Source organism: Thamnophis elegans, chromosome 5, assembly GCF_009769535.1.
Source record: "Thamnophis elegans isolate rThaEle1 chromosome 5, rThaEle1.pri, whole genome shotgun sequence".
Taxonomy (NCBI): Eukaryota; Metazoa; Chordata; class Lepidosauria; order Squamata; family Colubridae; genus Thamnophis; species Thamnophis elegans.
The window spans coordinates 513762-533049 of record NC_045545.1 but is presented as its reverse complement, the minus strand read 5'-3'; positions in this window follow the sequence as shown (position 1 = coordinate 533049).

The following is a 19288-nucleotide window of genomic DNA, read 5'->3' as shown; positions in this document are numbered from 1 at the left end:
TAAATAAATAATTTTACAAGGCATCCCTTGTATTTTCCAGAAGGCTAATGACAAATTGGATCACAAAAGAGAAACGAACAAGCCTTTAGGTCATACCTTGTGCAGAAGCAGAAACATTATGGCCGTAAAAACGCCAAGGCCCTAAATATAGAATTTATTTACTCCAGGCCTGTTTTTTGAAGCATCCTCCTAAATTGCCATGGCAACCTCATGCGTGGCTTATTGCCTTGAATGGAGAATGTCGCCATGGAAACCAATAAAAACAACTGGCGGTGGTTCTGCTTCCGTAAGAAAGAGCCAATTATTTCGTTAACCCCCCAAAAAAACATTTAAATCAGAAAAGACAAAGGAAACTCCGTAGTTGCATGAGTGAAAAGGCAAAGGAGGCACCAACCTTCCGTAGTCAGGAGAAACAAAGAAAGAAAAAAAGAAGAAGCGGATTTTAAAATGACGTTTGGCATTCAAATTGGGACGGTTCCAATTGGGACCAAGCTATTTATTCATGAATTTTGATTATGTTTTAGTTAATTTGCGACCTGATGTTATTTTTTTTTACCCTTGTGAAAATAGGGATTCATTGAAAATACTAAAAGCTGGGGCAATGAAATTAACCTAAGTAAAGGGTTTACACAGATATAACACATGGATATACAACACACACACACACACACACACACACACACTGGACTAGATTAATTTAATTGTAACTTACTTACTTAACAAGGAAGCTGCATATAATCCAATTGCAGGCTGCCTATCCATGCAATGAACCTCATGAACATTTTCTAAAGCCAAAATAAGCTTAACTGGTCCTGGAATTATTCAAGAACGATTCAAGGTTGAGATGGGCTTCAATCCAGGTATGGCCTCCTGGAGCCTGTTTTCTGTTTGTTGGCCTGTTTATTAACATTATTCATAGATGGTCCCCAAACCTCCCAAACTCTGAGCGGCAAACAACAACTCCAAAACACAACCCTTAAGAAGAGGAGGAGGAGGAGGAGGAGGAGGAGGAGGAGGAGGAGGAGATGGCAATGGAAACTGCAGGGCTCCTTGTCTTACACTACTGTTTCGTTTGTCCTTGCTGTCCTTGGTGTTCCTTTCTTACAAGGACTACATGTTAGCCTGAGTCAGTCTTATAAATATAGCAACATTGGTACCAGCAAGGGACAAGATATGTACAATGACAGTTTTCTCTGAAAAACACTCCCATCCGTGTCCATTTGACTGACAGCGATGCAATGCAGATATACAGAAAGGAGTTATTTGGAAAAGTTTTCCCTTGTCTCATGGCATGGAAATGATATAAAAAGTTAAGTAGCGTCAAAATCTCCCAAAGGTCACCTTCGGTTCCCCAGCAAAATAACTTTGATCTGCTGTAAGCATTTAAAAAAAAAAAAAAGTTTGGCCTTCTTGCTCAGCTCTAGAAGTTCTGTTCCCTGACTTTTAACGCATAGAGAATATGTTTTCTTTTATGGCTTGGAAAGTTGGAGACGCACATCCTTGCTAGTGCTGTATGCAGCTAAGTCAACATTACATCACAAGGTTTCATCTTCCTTTGTCAGTCAGCCAGGAATCAAGAACAGGGTCTTAGTTTAAAAAGATAAATGTACTGTATAAATGTGGCTAGAATGCAGTACTGCAGGCTACTTCTGTTGACTTCTGGCTGCCAGCAGTTCAGCAGTTCGATCCTCACTAGCTGAAGGTTGACACAGCCTTCCATCTTTCTGGTAACATGAGGATTGTTCTGGGCAATATGCTGACTCTGCAAACCCCTTAGAGAGAGCTGTCAAACACTGTGAAGCGGTATATAAGTCTAAGTGCTATTGCTATGTGTCACTTTATTTACTGCTGCCCCATTCATTGTTCTTGGTGTGGTCTTTTAGACTGCAGGATACCCAAAAATCTAATCTAACCATCCTACTGAGACCAGGGATTTCTAATTTTTTTTAAAATGTAAGTTTTTAAATTAAAATTTGAAGGCATGCTGAATATATAGAAATAAGAATTATTTCTAGCTTTGTGTAGCTCTCTTCCAAAGCATCTGCAAAAATCCCTGTTCTAATGTTTTCTTTATTCAGACAGTAAGCCCAACCTAATGTGTATATATGGGTGTGGGTGAGCGAGTGGGCATCAGGGGTGAAATCTACTTACCTTCGCTACCATTTCGCAAATGTGAGCACGATCGTGACATCTCCGCCCATGCACAGGACCTTCTGCGCATGCGTAGAGCATCAAAAACAGATGTGATGATGTCCGGGGGGGGGGGGAGTGGGGTGGGCAGAGCCTGCTGTGCCGGTAGCATTTTTTACTACACTCTCTACTCCCTGAAGTTTGTAAAGTTCTGAATACCTGCCCCCCCCCCAATTACTGGGATAAGAGATTGTATGACTTAATATCAGCTTGTTGTAGTTTTTCATCTTTTTAATGTATTTAGTGTCACAGTTCTATTGTTTATCTTGTTTTACTTTTAATTAGGAGCTGACCTAGGGTGGTTATAAGATGGGTGGATATATAAATGTTTTCAATAATAAATAAACAAACGATGTAACAGCTGATTAAGAGAACCAAAACCACAAATTTTCACTCACCGTTCCCTACGACCTTGGCTATGTTACACTGGGTTTTGTACATCACATACACCCAAAGGGAAGAGTTGAGATACTTTTAAACTATTGATACTCCTTTCCCACAACAAAAAGTTTATCTTCTCTCCCACATAAGAGGCTGCAAACTCTGTCATAGTAAAAGCAACAGCCCTGTTACCATTCTGATAAAATCAACGTCCTTAGGGAATCTCTTCAACTCTACTAGACTCGCATCATTTCAGCTCCATAATACCGATAGTTTAAGCACCTACAGCTACGGCTCCTCCCACAGTTCCATCGACTAATAAGAGGAGAATTCCACATCCTCCCCGACCTCTAAATCCACTTGACTGTCTCTGCAGCAAGAGAGCAGCCATGAGCATTAGTCAGCTGTAAGAAAAGCCAAAATGGCGAACAACAGGTTCAAACAACAGGGATGGTGAACCTATGGCAGGGGGGCCACAGGTGGCACGCAGAGCCATTTGTTAGGGCACACGAGGCATTGCCCTGTCAGCTCCAGTGTCCATGTGCACGCTGGCCAGCTGACCTTGGCCTTCTTTTGAGGTCGTTTTCCGCCTTCCTTGAAGCCTTGGGAGTGCGGAAAACTGGTCCTACGGGGAAACTGGAAATCCAGGAACAGACTTCTGGTTTGCTCATAGAGCTGTTTTTTTGCCCTCTGGAGGCTTCCGTGAAGGCCAAAAACAGTCCTATGAGCAAACCGGAAGTCAATTCCTGAACTTCTGGCTTGCCTATAGGGCCGTTTTTTTGCGCTCCGGAGCCTTCAGGGAAGCTCTTGAAGCCTCTGGAAGGCCTCTGGGGGGGGGGAAGCTGTTTTCGCCCTCCCCAGGCTCCTAGAAAGCCTCTGGAGCCTGGGGAGGGTGAAAAAAGTGCATCAAAAGCGGGGGGGGGGGGTGCTGGTCGTATGAGCATGTGTGCAGGGGGGAAGTGAGTGCATGCGTGCTGGGTCACGCACATAGCATTATGAATGTGGCATGCCCGCGCATGACTCCCCTGCGCTCCCCCTGCTTTTGGCACGCGAGCCAAAAAACGCTCACCATCACTGCTCTAGGGGCACCCAACAATGGAAGCACCCCAACAGAAAGAGGAAAAGGTGCAGCTTCTGATGATCCTGGACCATTAGGAGAAGAGAAGAAGGGCCTGTGCATTCCAAGCAGGCCACTATTTCCTTAGAACCAATACAAAGAAAGAAACCCACCATTTCAAGAGCAGCAATGGGCACCTGACTTCATCGTCACTCCCATTTATCTGAAATTCTTTAGCTGCTGCTTCATCAATACCCTAACGGGACGGATGGGTGGATGGATGGACACACAGACAGACAGACAGACAGATGAGAAGGATTCAAGCAGGATTCCCCACAAAGTGTCTTCTGCATTCTAACATTCAAGCTTTTTGAAACTGGCAAACTCAGGAAACCTTAACCGTTTGAACTGAATGATCTTTACGGCTAGTAGGGTAATGCAATAGGATCTTGAAAACCTGCCAAAGCAAATCTTCAGATCAATTTGTTAGAGAGCATCATTAAGACAGAGTTATCGAAACTTTTTGTTAGATATTCTCTCCCCCCCCCCCCCGCTGACAGACTGCAAGAGGTTTCCACCAAGGTCCTCTGTTCTGGCGGGAACAGAGGTTGAATCTCATTGGCTAAGAAGTCTGACAGATCCCTTTAAAAGGGGATGCTGTGTGACTATTCCCCAGCCGGATGTTTACTTGACTTGCAATAAAGAGCTGTTGTTACTGAAGCCTTTTGTGCCTCCTTTACCTGGTCTAATACTTTTTGTAATACATATTTTGTATTACATATTACATAATCATACAGCTACTTATCAGATGGCTCATTGTCAGCGTAAACAAACAATAATCCCACATTTCATCAAACTTCCTATTAAGGCACCTTGTCATGATCACACTAATTCCATGTTTTCTGGTTTCAACTCTTATCCTAGCTCAATCCTAGCAGGGAATATCCAGGTCTTTGTAGCCTCCTGGAAGGTCAAGAGGACAGGGGCACTTTGGATTTTAGGAGGTCCTGCTAGAAGACAACATTCAAGTGATGGGACTTGGAGTGCCCCCAGGTACCTGACCTGGCTGGACAGGCAGATACCTTCAGGGAGAAGAGTCTTCAATTTCTCCATCCATTCAATCAATCATCATTGTGCCAAAATAACAATAATGAAGGATTTTATATTGATTCACTAACCTTTGGGTGATACAGGTAATCCTTGACTTACGACCAAAATTGAGCTCAAAATATTGTTGTGAGACAGTTGTTAAGTGAGTTTTGTCCCATTTTACAGCCTTTCTTGCCACCGTTGTTCAGTGAATTGATAAGTTAGTAACATGATTGTGTTAAGTGAATCTGGCTTCCCCATTGATTTTGCTAGTCAAAAGGTTGCAAAAGGTGATCATATGACTTGGGGACACAGCAACTGTCATAAGTATGAAGCAGTTGCCAAGCATCAGAAGCAGTATGAAAAATGGTCATAAGTCACTTTGTTCAGCGCCATGGTAACTTTGAGTGGTCACTGAACCAGCTGTTGTAAGTCAAAGATTACCTGTAGTATGAAGATATTGCAATTAGAAGTTGCAAAATGGTTTAAAGCAGGGAGTCCAATATACAATTTCATTTCCCATTCTATCTTACCCTGAAACAGCAGCCAAAGCCCTTTTGATCTTTTAAAAAACCTTCAGGTATAAGGATATTTCACCAGTTTCTGAGTCTGGTGCAATTACATGGCATGCCTCAAAGAGCAGAGGATTATCTTTGGAATTTATAAAAACAAGAATTAATTCCAGTCCAGCGAATCTCTGCCTTAACGTATCTGCAGGAATCTCTCTGCTTGGTATGCCTCCCGATCGAGAGATGCTGAATTAGATTTACTAGAATAGTCTAGTTCAGCGCAGGAGCTTTCAAATGTAATGTATTCTTCCTTTCTCACAGGACATTAAAAATACTATTTATTTTTCATAGAACATTAACTCTCCAGGCCTAACATTTATAGATTCTTAAAGATAAGAAAGTTTGCTTAAACATGTATTCTGAAACTCCATCCCAGGTTTTTCTTTGCCTATCAAAGGTGAAGTTGATACTAGTATCATGCAGTCAAAGAACTATTTTAATCTCTTAACGCATGTAAGGCAATTCATTATTTATTTAGAATTCCACTTAATCTTAGGTAAACTGAGGTTATGCATTCTGGCTGGCATGCTTCGGAAAAGAGTATTTTTGTTATTTATGGTCCCAAAAGCCTTTCAGGTAGCGTTTGCCATAGTTATTATTTTATTATCTAATATGTGAAGGAAGAACATATATCTAAAGCAGGCCCTTGGTTTACGATCAAAATTAGCAGCTTTACATTCTACTGGATATCAGTAAAATAAGAATTTTACTGCTCTATATTACTATTATTCAGATTGGGCCCACAGCCAGCCAGATGTTTAAACTGGATTTGGTATTTGTCACCTATTGAGTCTTTCTCAAGGACCTGAGATAGGCGGATGTTGTTGTTTCAGAATATTAAGAGATATTAATATGAGAGCAAGTTTGGTGTAGAGGTTAAGGCACCAGGCTGGAAAGCAGGAGACCATGAATTTAAGTCCTACCTTAGCCATGAAATCCAGTTGGAAGATGTTGGGCTAGTTGATTTCTATTAGCCCAACTCTCCTTATAGGGTTTGGTTTTTGGGGGGTAAAATAGGAGGATGAAAGAATACTAAGTGTATTCATCACTTTGACTTATTTATCAAAATAATAAAGGTAAGATACCTTTTTAAATTAACTGTGATTAGTAAAATGTCATTTGAAAATCTCACCAGGCAATTGGAAATAAGATTTATTATCAGGAGCACTCTATGAAAAATGAAAGTTGCAGCCAAACATCAATCAAAGTTTATGAGCTCCAAACCATCATAGAGAAAGATCTTTTTTAAAAAGAAGTTAGCTGAGAAACAGAACTAATTTTAAAAAGATTAAGAAATGAAGCATGTAATGGCTAGAATAAGGGAGGAATGGCAGGCTGAAAGTTGATTACTTAGCTTGTTGTTTGGGGGGACTACTTAGAAATACCAAACATTCATGATTACTTTCTGGGAAATATAAAGTCATAAATATATTCTTGGATCCAAGTTATTTTGAATTCAGCAGGACTTATTTCTGAGTAGAAACTAAATCAAATTTTTGAACAAGATTGTATTCAGCAACATCCTAGCCTAGAAGCTGGACTGAGTAGGGTGGAGTGGGGTTTTTCAGTAACAGAGAGATATCATTCCTCGGGTAAATGCTTGGATGGCTCCGTTTTTAAGTGCCTCTTTTGCAAGGAAACAAAGCTTCCAGTCCATGTCAGTTCTCCATCTGGGCAAAAAGTGTTTGGGTGCCTATGGGATGCCTGGAAACGGAGTGGATGGCTCCGTTTCTAAGTATCCCATAGGCATCCAAACACTTTTCACCCAAATCAAGGAGAGAAGCAACTTAGAACTGAGGAGAAATTTCCTGACAGTTAGAACAGTTAATCAATGGAACAACTTTCCTCCAGAAGTTGTGAATGCCCCAACACTGGGAGTCTTTAAGAAGATGTTGGATAAGCATTTGTCTGAAGTGGTGTAGGGTTTCCTGCCTAGGCAGGGGGGTGGACTACAAAATCCTCAAGGTCCCTTCCAACTCTGTTATTCTAATTCTAATTCTAACTCTAACTCTAACTCTAACTCTAACTCTAACTCTAACTCTAACTCTAACTCTAACTCTAACTCTAACTCTAACTCTAACTCTAACTCTAACTCTAACTCTAACTCTAACTCTAACTCTAACTCTAACTCTAACTCTAACTCTAACTCTAATTCTAATTCTAATTCTATTCTATTCTATTCAACAAATAAATATTTTGTATGGATGGTAGCAGTCCTTTATGGATGAACACGTGTTTGTTTGTTTGTGTATCATTCTCATAATCTCTCTTCTTTTATATATTCTCAGATACTTTCGTTTCATTTCTGGGAAGATTACCTCAGAAGGTGGTATTACTGCAATTCCAGATGCAATTGAATGACATTGATTTTCTGGATCCATTTTAGATCTCACGATTCTGAAACTTCTTTTTCCTTTGCTGGATTATTTATGTCAAAAACTATGATTTCCTTTTTGATGATCTATTTTGGAGATAGTTTGGTCCTTTATTTCAAGCCATGCCAGAAAGTCCTGCTAAGGGATTCTGCTACTTTTTACCATCGAAATACCAAATGGAGCATCTGGTACCCTTAAATGCTGAATAGTCTCAGACGTAGGCTGGAAGAGACTGGAAACCATGTAAATCAGAAATGATCTTAGTATAAAGGAAACTGGTCTATGAGATGGGGATTCAGCCTGTCTAGGATGAAGTTGCATTCCCTTGAAAAAGTAAATCTCTTCTGGAAAGTGCAAGATCCTTGGATTCTCAAGTAAGAATCTTCTGGAGACATTATTCCAGTTATGTCCCTATGATCTGAGCTGATCTCCATACAAGACTGGACCTTCCATTGTATATCTCCCAAACTATAGAAAGTACTCTTTTGAGAATGTTCTGGATGTCCACATTTTTAGCATCTAGAAAAATCTGTAAATACCCAATTTGTTTAATTGTTAATTGATTTTAATGTCAGCTTTATGTTTTTTATGTTCTTATTGTTTCTTAAAATTCTGCTAGCTTCCTTGAATACTTATTCAGATGGACAGGTGGTGTATAAATTAGAATAAATTGATAATAATATTTCTTCAGCACATCTTCAATCTTGATTTATTTCCTGAATGTGTTACCAGTGAGAAGCTACAATGGATTCAGTTGTTTCAAGGGCAATCCCCAAGACGAATGTTCTTTACAAGAAGGTAACACCACCACACTGTATTTTAAGCATGGTGTTTGGTTTGAACTTCTTCTCCAGTTAAAGAATTAGAACTTATTTTGCACTTTCTTGCAATTGTTATTACTAATGGTCTTGATCATTTTTCAACCATGTGTTTAAAACTCTCTGGCAGGAAAAAAAAAGATTATATGCTTGTCAACATTTCATTATCTTTTTCTATTTTATCCAGGCTGCCAAGAAATTTTCAGAGTGGGAGAACTACAAGAATTTCCCACTTTAAAATTGAAATGGAAATTTTCCAAAAGCATTTGTTTTCATCACACAATGACAAATACTTTTCTAATGCTTTTTTTATCGTTTCCATGCTGCTTTGTAACACAGAACAGGATTATGCACTGCTGCTGAAGTTCTTAGGACTACTTGATTTTGGATAAAGAATTGAGAATTCAGATTTATCTTCCGATTGTTAGTAAAATATATGAACACACTTACACGCACTCAAGGTTGAATGGCTACACTGGAGAATAAGAAAACCCATAAACCATACGGTTTAGTGCATTCCATACATATAACATCTAGACTGCAAAAATCCAGAAGAGCACTCAGAATATGCTATCTTTGCTGCCATCTATTAATTACCTGGAGTTTTTCAGGTAATATTGAATATGGTATAGCTATATGTAAATCGCATATTAAATAAAAACATGGACTTGGAAAGAGACCACACCAGTGATGGGATTAAAATTTTTTTTACTACCTATTCTTTGGACGTGGCTTAGTGGGCGTGGCAGGGGAAGGATAGTGTAAAATCTCCATTCCCTCCACACTTCAGGGGAAAGTGACCGCAAAATCCCCATTTCCTCCCAATCAGCTGGGGCTTGGGAGGCAGAGAATAGTTGGGGGTGGGGCCAGACCGAGGTGAGGTATTTACTGGTTCTCCGAACTACTCAAAATTCTCCAGAACTGGTCAGAACTTGCTGAATATCACCTCTGGGCCACACATATTATCCCTGTTCCTCAAATCCTGTATCTGCTGAGCATGTATTAGATTATAGTTTTCACTTGTGATACAGAACCTGATATAGACTCACAAAGAAGACTGAAGGAGGGAACTCAAAATATAAAATATGATAGTGCTGGTCAGACCTACCTCTGAATCCATAAATAATATTTGCATTAAGAATACAGTGACCAGGATGGGGCTTTGATTCATGTGGCAAATGAAATATAGGTTTCAGATTTAAGATTGCTCAAATCGAAGGATGAGCCCTTCTCCTTACCCTAGGAAAGTAGGCAAAAGAGCCTTGATATAGTTGATAGTGAGCAACCAAATGTCTCTAACTGGTTTTCAAGTATAGGTAGTCCTCAATTTACAACTCTTCATTTAACAATGAGACAAATTTATGATAGCCTCGGAAAAAGCAACATACGATCTAACCTCAAAGTTATGACCATTGCAACGCCCCCCAGGGTCACATGATTGCAATCTGAGTGCTTGACAGTTGGTTCGCATTTATGACGTTGGCAAAATCTTGCAATTACAATCTTGTGATTTGTGATCTTCCTGGCTGTCTTCCAACAAGCAAAATCAATTGGGGAAGTCAGATTCGCTTAAAGACTTTATTAAGTCACATAAAAACAATCCACATGATTCATTTAATAACCACAATAAAATGATAGTAAAATCAGGTCTGGCCATGTCATGATTCACTTAATGACCTCATTGCTTAGTGATCAAAATTCTGGTCTCATCTGTAGGTCTAAGTCAAGGATTATTTGTAAAGCTTTGACAGCAATAATCTTCCACTACAATTTTGGCTCCAAAATGTTAGACTTCATACATGGATATTCTGCAGTGATGAGTAATATCCATTTATATCTTTTAACATCTGTTGATTTTGGCATTTAGATTTTCTGCTCAATCGTGCAATATCCTTTCCTGTCTTCAGTTCCATATCTCAAGTTTCCTGCTGTCCTTTTGTAACCAGGGAGTTGCAATAAAATTGGGGAAACGGTTGAAGGTGGCGCATAGACTTGAGCATTGCTCTGTACGAGAAGCAAGGAAATTCCTTAGGTGCTACAAATCTGAGTGCCGGGCCTTTTAATTAGCAGGATGTAAGAAAGAGGAAGTGAAGAGGAGAAATAAGAAAGTAAAGAAATAAAACGAGACAAGGGGCAACTTTGCTCACAAAGTAGAGCCTCAGAGTTTGGGAAAATATAAAACTGTGGGGCTGTGAGTATAAAATCCTACAGGTACAGGGGCTCTTTTCTGTTTGGAAGAAAAGGTGAGGAAAAAGAAGGGATTAGTTTGCTGAGGAAATAAGTAAGAGTCGGGGAGTTAAAACAAGACAAGAAGAGCACATGAGAGTAAAAGAGATAATAACAAAGCTTTAAAGTGTAAGAGGCAGAAAATGCATGAACCAGGGGTTATTGTTGGGCTTACAGGTTACTGTTATTCATGCTGGCTGGGTCTGTTGGGCCTTATAGTCTCAGCATATCAAAAAGACCAGTTCTGCTTTAGAGGTAAGAAGAGATGGCAATTGTGACTCTTCTTAAAATCTTATTGTAATTCCAGGAACAAACCATTTTTAGTCAATTGCTCAAAAAAACATGAGACAGATAGAAGGAAAAAAAGAATACATAAAAGTGCTTTAACAAAAAAGTGAAAAAAAATTCAACAAAGAAAAATATAGTATGTTATGTGATTATAACATTGTGTTCTATTTTCCCTGTTTGATAATGTACATATCACCTTCAATATCATCTTTGGTTTTTTTTCTTACTCTCTTTTGTTACAGATAATCAGCGACTTACAACCATCCATTTAGTGATTATTCAAAGTTACAACGGCATTAAAAAAAGTGACTTATGGCCATTTTTCACTTAACGACCATTGCGGCATCCCCTGGCCACGTGATCAACATTCAGTGTCCTGGGGTCACATAATCACCCTTTGCGACATTCTAACAAGCAAAGTCAATGCATAAGTCAGATTCACTTAGCAACCATGTTACTGACTTAACAACTGCAGTGATTCACTTAACACCTGTGGCAAAAAAGGTTTTAAAATGGAGCAAAACTCAAAAAAAATGTCTCACTTAGCAACATAAATTTTGGGCTCAGTTGTTAGGTCGAGAACTGCCTGTATTAAAAAAAAGAAGCAATAAAAAAATAAAAAAATAAAAGTGACATGAATAAAGTCTTTCAGCCAAGCTCAATTTCTGGTGACCTCATGGATGTCATGGAGTCTTCTGTTTATTTATTGATTCAAATTATACAGCTGCCCATCTCAGCTACGTAGTTTCGTGGGAGGAAGATGGCGCTGGTTTGTCACTGTCTTTCGTGGACGTTTCTATGACTTATGAGTTCAGTTTACAACCCTCCAATTCCCTGGAGATCTTCTTCCAAGCACCAACTAGGCCTGAACATGACAAAATTAGCCAGGTGCTACCACCTGCTGAGGTAATTGCTCAAAAGCCTCATTTGTTTGGACTGACTCCATTTTGCAGAAATCAATTTCTACTTTGGTGGGATGCTGAAACACTTTTCCCCAGCTGGGCTCAAACGGAAGGACCAGGGTGAAAAGTCTGAATATACTGATGAACGTATTAATGCAAGTGAACGCAAAGAAGGGAAAATGCACCTTAGCGTATTATCCAGGCACATTTGTTTGATACCCAAGAAATTGCCTTTTCCCTCTCTTTTCTGAGAAGCTACCTGGGGACACAGGATATTTTTGTTTGCACTGCATGTAATCATTCTCTAACAGCCAGCCAGTTTCCCTACGGGGAAAGCCCTGAATATCAGCATTGCTGGCACTTCTTTCTCTTTCCATCAGCTAACGAGAGTTGACAGCAGCACCAGCACTTGAAGGAACTCATCAGCCAACAATGGTGCCTCTCTGCCTCTGATGGAGAGCAGTTGGTTCCTTCCATCTTCTTCACAAGTAAAGGATGTTCATCACCCAGAGAAACAACTCCATCTCCCTTTCTCAACCGACCTTTTATCTTCCCACAATAATTAAACATTAATTAGAGTTTTGCAGAATGTCAGAAACTGTCTTCTCGAGAAAATATGGTGTTAGGAAATCACGTCACACCTTTTGTTCAAAAAGGAAAACTGTGCTGCTGGGGTTTTAAGGGATTGTCAGCTATCACAACCAATCAAATACCCTTGTGTTGTATATTGAGCTCCCTTTCACAGGAAATAGAGCCACTTAGAACATCTCCCAATGGCCTTTTAGAAACACTTTCAAATGTACGTGGATATCCCCACTTGTAACGCTTGGTTGTATTTCACATTTCCTAGAACACAAAAGCGTTTCCACATAGAGTATGCCCAAAGAGATGCCAGTCAAATAATCTGCTAGCGGTGCCAACTAATTCTAAAAACTGAACGTGCCCATGTGTCTTTAGCATCTTTTTTTTTCTTATTGGCCCTAATTGGTGAGAGTTTTCACAGCATGGAAATTGCCAGTCTTGTCTGCTAATGGAGGAACATCAACGTTACAATGAAGTCATCACTGCAATGGCCAATTCAAAGGATGTCAGTTGTACGCATAGTCTTAAACTGATGGTTCTCTCTTTTGCTCTGATCCAAAGTGAGCCATGTTAAAAGCATCACAACCTGGATGATTTTCTTTTAAGTTTTATATGTCACGGAAAGAGAAAGAGAGTAAGAAAAGAAAGAGAATAGCTTTCAAATATATTTGAAATTTTGGGGCTATATTGATTTAGATTGTAGGTTGAGTTATCATTGTGGAATACTTTTACATATATTTCTGAGTATACGAAGCTTAAAAATCACCAGCAATTTTGTCTGTGCTATTGATACTGCATATCAAAAATGTAATGCAGATATTTCTTCCATTCTACACCATAAAGTGACATATTCATATAAAGTTTCACCAAATTCCTCAGTTGGTCGCCTGTATTAACTCAGAGAAAGATAAAATAATGAAACAAAGAGGAGCAGACAAATTTGTAAGAGAAGAAAAGCATATTAAAAATGGATCTCATGGTGCACGCTGACACCAGAGACTGAGCTACTGTCCTAAAAATCCCTGGTGGTTTCCTAATGCTCTAGACTTATTCAAATTAGTCAAGATTATCCCCACAATGAAGTTTGCATTTATACAAATGAGTGAGAGGATTGCTATTACATGAATACTGGCCAAGCAGAATGGTCCTGAAGTTTCTCAAGATTTGTCTGCTGAAATTCAGTGGCCCTTCAGAGGAGATGCAAAAGGGGCCCATCCTAGTGCTATATATTAATTCCTATATACTGGTTCACATCTATATGCTTCTAGTGAATTCTTTCCTGGGTGCATTTCTTATTGTGTTTTTGTAGAAAAAGGCATGAAAAGATGGTACTGGTATTGTCCTGTTGCTTCAGGCCTCCAGTTTATCCTACAGTCCCTAATCTCCAACAATAATTCATCGACCAATACATTCTGCCTCCATCCAGTATTCATCAAGTAGCCGGCCTTTTACTTGTATTTGCCAATATGAAGTTTTTGTATAGAGAGTTAGGGATTATAATGTTCACCATCGATGAGGCATTAGAAAATCATCAGATTTTTGGATAGTAGGCCATTCTCTAACGGCAACCTATAATACATGCCAGCAATTCTTTAAACATACTGATATTTTCCCCCCAAACATTATGTGGCTATACTTCCTATCTGACAATGAGATGTGTGTACTTTAAAGAACTGAAATTAGCTGGCATATTCATGCCCTATGGAATATGAAATACTTTTCAGAATGTAAAGCCATACTGCCAAGTAGCAGTCATACTATAGCCTCATTTTGATTAAATGTTAAAAATAAAAGAGTTCAATTCTTGATAGATACCTATTATGGTTTAATACTTTCATCAATATTGAAAGGATAATAATTTCAGCCCACACTTTCTGAAGGTGCTGTCATATTACTTACCTGCTTCCGTTGCCCCGATGATGGGAAAGGATTGGTAGGACTTGGATTGGGAACAGCTAAGTCAAAATCTCTACTCAACCACAAGCACAGAGAGACCACTGTTTTAATGGATTGAATGATCAAATATGTACTTTGCATGAACTCAAATGAGACATTTAACTTTTTTTTAGTATTTTACTGTTTTTAGTTTTTTAAAATGGTTTAAAGATTTTAATTGTAATATACCACATATATTTTTGAATTGGGAGCTACCCAGAGTCATTTACTGAGAAAGGCAGCTATAGAAATCAATCAATTACTCAAATGAATAATGCAGTTACAGAAGCCCTTATGATTTTTCTCTATGAGTAATGTCCTGGTGGCCCAATTGGGAACAAGTCTGCTACACGTGGTTGAGGAAAGTTTAAAATTTTCCCTCAGGCCAAATTGTTCCATAAAATGTCTCAAATTTTGGGAAGAAAGATGGGCTAATTTAATGACAGCTCAACTGAAGGCTTGATTGCTAAATCAAACCGACTTTTTCATTTCCTATTCATCCCATTTGAACCCCGGTAAAAGCTAAGAGAAACTTGGAAGCCCACAGGTTTTGAGTTTAAATACTGATACAAATGTCACATACTGTGAAACAAATTGATTTATATAAACATACCAGGCTACAGGAACAATTTGTGTTCAAAAGGAAAGAAAATAGGCTTAAGGGTTCAACATCTCACCTCACCATGCAGACTTCCCTCTTTCCTAGTGATGGGTTTATGTAATTTTATAGGCTGATTAATCATTTAAAAAAAGAATCTGCATCCAAAGATAAGAGCCAGTTTTGTGTAGGCCCAGAAACCAAGAAGCTGTGAGTTCTAGTCCTGCCTGAGGCATGGAAGCAAGCTGGGTGACTTGATTCTCTCAGTCCAACTCGCTTCACAGGGTGGTGGTTGTGGGGAAAACAGGGGGACAAAAGAGTATTTGTATGTTTGTCACCTTGAGGTGTATATGAAAAAAAGCCACGATAACACAGGTAGTTCTTTATTTACGACCACCACTGAGCCCAAAATTTACATACTTTAAGTGAGGAATTTGTTAAGCGAGTTTTGCCCCATTTTCTGACCTTTCTTGGCTCAGTTGTTAAGGGAGTCACTGCAGTTGATAAGTTAATAATCTAGTTATTCAATGAATTTGGCTTCCCCGTTGACTTTGCTTGTCAGACAGTTGCAAAAGGTGATCACATGACCTTGGGACACAACAAACGGTCATAAATATGAACCCGTTGTCAAGCATCTGAATTTAGACCACCCGATCATGATGATAATGATGATGGTGCAAAGGTAAGTGTGAAAAATAATCACAAGTCACTTTTTTCAGTGCCGTTGTAACTTTGAATGGTCATTAAATGAACTGTTGTAAGTCAAGGCCTCCCTGTAATCTACACACACACACACACACACACACACACACACACACACACACTTCTAAAATGTAATTATAGGCTCATTCTTCCAACAGGGCCCTTGACTATCGTTCCAAAGCCTTCTCATGGGGCTAGTTCTAAACTTTTCACTTCAGTCTTCACTAATACAAACTTGAGATCCTCTCTGAACCGTCATCAGGCCACAACAATCTCAGCTGACGGCCAAAGGGGAAAAAAGAAGGCGACCCAGATTGAAAGCTTTTCCATCTATCTTTCAAATCCTTTGACACACGAGCAGCTCTGGGTTCTTCCTCTCCCCTAAACAGTTTCTATTCCATTTGCTGATTATGCATGAAATATAAGTACTATTAATTTCTTTTGTGAAATCATGCTTGGACTTGCTTTTTTCCTTCCCCATATATTTTTTTCCATTCAGTCTCATGTTTCTTTGACTGCAATTCCAAGGTCAAGGAAAGTTGTTGTATTGTATAAAAAGCCGTGCTTTATTTGTGGAGAATATAACATAAAGTAAAAGAAAGAAACAGAAATTAAATGCCTTGGACATTGTTACTAAACTAAGTGATTAAAAAAAGTATAGTGAAGGGAATGTTTATTCTTTTTAGTATTAGCCTGAGAGATGTCTGGTTCAGACTGAAAACAATAAACATTCCCTTCCCTGTAGTTTTTAAAAGTGGCAAATTACAGAAATAGAGATTGGATAAGAGAAGTGTGAATCAGGATTAAGCATTTTAATTGTTTTTAAAACATCTCTTTAAAAAGCCGAGAATTAAGAAGACAGAAAGTTATGAAAGACACATAAATGGAAACGTTCATCATTATTGTCTCCCCCCCCCCTTATTTTCTTCTTAGAGATTCAACCCTTACTATCTTTGGACAACCATTGCTGATAGAAATAAAAAATGTTAAACATTTTGGTGACACAGAACTCTGCTATTTTAGCCATCACTGCACAATGTCCTTGATTTGAGAAAGTTGTTCAAAAAGTTATTCAGAATCATATTCTTTGTTTAAAGTTTTTCTTCTATTAGCTTACTTTGTTATCCGTGACTTACTGGTTCTTAGCATCTGCTTTTTATACCCAACTATAAAACCACGTTCAGCCCAACAGTCTGAAGGCTTCAGCAACAGAAGGTGACCCAGATTACAAGGCATTGCACATTAATGCCAAATCTTGTTTAACAGCAGCTGCTGTAAGATTGTCTGATTAAGATTCACATTCGACAAGCACAAATCACAACAGCTTCTTCAAACACACACAGTTTTCAAACCTGCTCAGCAGATCTTTTCTTTCATAAACACACATCAATCTTGCCAGTTTAACCTCTTTTTATTTTCTACATCTTGTACATAGCTGTCATCCTTCTGACAAAATGATGAAAGAAGACAATTTTAAAAGCTTTATAAAAATATTCTCTGGTAAAGCAGGGGTTTATTCAAATGGCTTCTCTAAAAAGACAAAAATAAAAAGAAGAACCAAGCGCAGATGCTCATTTGGTCCTTAGAATGGGACATTGTGTTTGCAAAGCTGAAAGTTGCCATATGATGTTTGAAACTTTTTTTAAAGAAGTCATTTTTTGAGGGAGAGTTCCCCCTCCCCCAATATTTTATTACTTTATTTGATTTACAACGAATCTAAGAACGAAACGCATTGAAGACAGATGTTAGTAAATTGGAAAGGAAGGATATAAATAGAGGTACACACAGAAACATAGGTGCCTTTTAAAATCTTATTTTTAAAATGGTGAGTTTTTTTATAATGGTGCGTACGTCTAACAACACTTACAGTTGCTTGAGTATTCCAGAAGAAGAATTTGTTCAAAACTTGTCCCATCTAATCAATCATTTTGAACTTTAATAGCTTCAAAGCCATCATTCTATGGATTCATATAACCCAGGAGTTTCCCTTAAAATACGTAAATTGCCTTCAGATAGTTTTGCTGGAATAGTTTACACACAGGCCTTAAATAATGACAGGAGAAAGAGAGTTAATGCTTACTTTTTAAACTGAAGAGCAGCAAGAAATTGAGGTAGAAGAGAAGAAAATTAGTTCTTGACTGAGCCATATTATTTGTTCCAAGAAAACATCTTCTTCCAAAGTTTCCAGTTACACAGGGGGTGGATAGCTATGGCTTTCTAGTCCTGCCCTGAGTCCAGAAAGGCAGCCAAGGGACGGGGTCTAACGGATCCCATATCTCTGCTTCTGTCCCTTCCAGCATGAAGAGCAAACCTGAAGAGTCCCATTTAAAAAGCATTTGTGCTTGCTAACATTTTATTCTAGCAGCACTGGGTGGTGACTCAAACCTGGTGCAGATTTTTCAGCTTAGCGGACTGGAGTCTCTCATGTCCCCTGTGGATTTAAGGACAATGGTGCTACTGGACAGAGAAAATGCCCTCCAACCATATCCACAAGTTCTCCTTTTCTCATAATAAAAGGCTCTTACATATGTTAGTGCTATTTTTGTTCTCCCAAATTATATAGCAATATCCCATTATAGGACTAATAGCTCTTTATAAATTAAATTAACATTTAAAAACATGGCAAACAAGCTTTATCATTTCTCTATAAATTTTAGCAATTATTACCTAATGCTATTGTAGATCTCATAATAGAGGAAAAACCCTTTAAGGAATATGCCAACTTCACAATATTGTGGATCATTCTTTCTGCTAAAAAAAGACTAAAACTTTATGAAGAAAAAATACAGTAAGTTTTTATTAATATTACCTTTAGTTCTGAATAACATAAGATTTGAGATCCAGATTTTAAGCCTCTGCCACATGTCTTTGGAAATTAACTAAGTGGCACAGAAATCATTCTCATTTAGAGCGACACATCCTTTATTGTGCATCCAAAACTGTGTATCAGTAAAGACGATTCTTTAGAGTTTAGAGTTTAAGATTTTAAAACCAAACTCCTCATCCAAAGCACTTAAGTGAATTTAGAAGTCAGGGGATTCAATAGTTTTTCACAAACAGGAAGCAGAGAGAAACAGTTATGGGAAGACCAATCCTGAAAAAACCAGGTTAGGGACATGTGGAAAAGCCAGCTTGGATCATTATGGAGAAAATCTATATGGTCATTAAGTGTTGATGTGGACTTGATGACAAATAACCAATCAATCATTCCCACAATGGAGGAATATAAAAAATTAAGTTTTTGCTTCTGTTACCTTCATAATGTTGCCATAAAGATGATCTAGTTTTGGCCTACATCAAATTATTCGCAGTAGTTAAAAAAAGGGGGAGTGGGAGATTTCTGAAGAATTATAAAAGGATGGCCTCAGTATAGACATTAACATGTTGGTTTTATTATGATGGTTACTTCAGTTGGTTATTCACATCCTGGTCATATCATGATTGGACTATTGCAATGTGCTCTACGTGGGTCTGCCCTTAAAAACTGTGGGAAGAAATATCCCTCTGGTTCAGTTCCAAGAGAAAGAGAGTGGAAACGTGGAGGCTGGTTGGAAAGAAAGTTTAATTACGACCAGA